This window comes from Alnus glutinosa, chromosome 8 (genome assembly GCF_958979055.1).
Source record: "Alnus glutinosa chromosome 8, dhAlnGlut1.1, whole genome shotgun sequence".
Lineage (NCBI taxonomy): Eukaryota > Viridiplantae > Streptophyta > Magnoliopsida > Fagales > Betulaceae > Alnus > Alnus glutinosa.
The window spans coordinates 10,045,490-10,048,070 of record NC_084893.1 but is presented as its reverse complement, the minus strand read 5'-3'; positions in this window follow the sequence as shown (position 1 = coordinate 10,048,070).

Genomic DNA, 2,581 nt, shown 5'->3' with positions numbered 1-2,581 from the left:
GGATGACGTGGCAATACAGTCCGGACGCCAGTCAGTGTTCGACAAGTAAAATGATTTCCTTTGCAGATACAGATATGGGAAGATAGTTGCAACCGTCAGGACGTCAGGTCTACACCGTTTGGATGCTATACTTGATAAGGCAAGACGTGGAGAAGAATTGCAACCGTTCGGACGTCAGAACAACACCGTCCGGACACCAGTCCTTGTTATGGAAAGTGCATGAAGAGCGTTATGGAAAGCCGGTTGCATAGTTGTCCGTCTGGACGCACTTAACTGCTTGGTCGTTAGGTTCTTTATTTCTCCGTTCATACTATGGGTGGAAATGTGGATGCAGATGTGGTTATCGCATTTAGGTATCCGTATCTGCGTGGTTATTGCTGTTATTATCCGTTATTCGCATATAAGATAATGAGCATTTTGGATTAAATCAATATGCAAGATTAAATAATACGATTATTACTATATAGAAGCTTAGATAAATTGAGATTTTATTTGTTACACAATTCATGATTATCAACCATAGAAGGTCATTATCTCATAGAGTAATCGGAATTTGAATTACCCAAGAAAAAAAAAAAAAGAAAAAAAAAAATGTAGTCAGGTATGACTTTGAGATGATAGTGAAAAAAACCTAACATAACATAAAGGTCCAAAACTTACTAAATTCCAATTAACATTGTTTTAGTGAATTTAATTATATATATATATATATATATATAAAAGAAATGTGGATGCAGTTAATAATGGCATCCGCATTCCTCAAAACTGCTATCCGCATCTGCATACGCGGATAATAGTATTTGCTAACTGCATTCGCATATGCAGATAACAGATAGAGGTTAGGTGCGGATAGGTGCATAATCTTCCCTAATCGCTGAGCTTTCAGGTGCATTCATACACAACAATATATTTGTCTCATAATATTTTCCTTTAATCAAATTACAATTTCCTTCTAAAATCCAACCTCTTTTCATAAATCATTTCCTTTAGAAAACAAATTTTAACACATCATCTCAAAATATATTCATACGTGTAATCAAAATTATAGGGTTCAAAGAAACGTATAGAACATGTTTTAGTAAATTAATGCAAGGTCAGTAAGTTTGCACTTAAAGTTTAAGCTTTTATTCCGAAAATGAAACTCTTGACTTCATACACTTTCTGCATTAGTATGTATCTACGCATCAGCCTGTATTCTTTATTTTTCACATTCCTAAGCCCTATTCAAATCCTACAAGATCCCCAAGAAATGTTGTTATTATACTTTGCTTTTATCCTATAGAAAATAATATAGCATAACTATGTGTTTACAATGTCATAATACCAATCAGGCATTCTAATGACATGTAGCATTACCACATATTTTCATACCGGCATTACTATGGCGTTTATATAATATTTATTTAAAATCTCTAACATTACTCGGGCATTATAACGACAGTATTGTAGAATACCTAATGGAATTTAGGCAGTACAATGAAACTTTTGTAACATTTAAAGAACGATTGAATAGAATAACCTTATCTAAAATATTGAACCATACTTTCCCGAGATTAAGCATCATAATGACATAATTTACGTCTAACAACTAGAACTCACATAAACTAGAAATAAAAGAAATTTACCAAGCACTTTTCACAAATTCGCTATCAAAGCTCCAAGAACACTATTCTTGAGTTGCTTAGACTTTCTCTCACTAAAAACTAGAGCTTTATTTCTCCACAACCTTGAGACTCTCTCTCTCTCTAAAAAGGAAATTCAGAATTGAAAGGAATGGAGAGTGAAAAATCAAAGGGTGGAGCCACCCTTTTATAGCCCATGGCTTTGTCATGCATGGTGACACGTCACCAAGTTGAAAGGCCTTGATTGGCCACATTTGTAGGTTGCCATGCGACCTGACATGTGGCTGGTTGTTGTGCCAAAATTGATAAACATGGCTGACTTGTCAACTTGATAAGTTTGGAGGATGATTTGTCATGCTTAGGTGATTTGTTGTGCTGAATGATTTGTCATGCTTAGGTGATTGGTTGTACTGAGTAAAACGTCGTGCTTGAAGATGGTATCACCAAAATACCACATGGCATCCTAATAGCAGTTGCTGATGTCAGCAGCTGCGTAATTCAGCTACTTGTCCGACATGGAACAAGCTACTGCCACACGGCAGCCAGACATTAGCTACAAGTGCAAGCTCTTTCTGACCCACTTTTGACCACCTTAACGAACTCTGAATGAGTTGAACGTTTACCAGTAGGTAGATAACTCCATGACAGTCGTTTCAATAGCTCACTCGAAGCATTTAAAATTCATTTGTCCCTGTTTTCATGTGCTCAAAGCAGCATGCCCGAAAATAATATTAACTTTCTTATGCCATTTAAACTTACTCCGAATGGTCTAATATTTTACGAGTAGGTAGATAACTTCTAAAAAAACATATAAAAATCTTCCTCGAAGCATTTGGATTCCGTTTGCATATTGTTTCAGGTGACCAAAGATTCTGGTCACACATTCACTTTGATTCTCTAATGACCCCTAAACATAGCCCTATCAATTTCATGTTTCTATAGCATATTCACAACATATA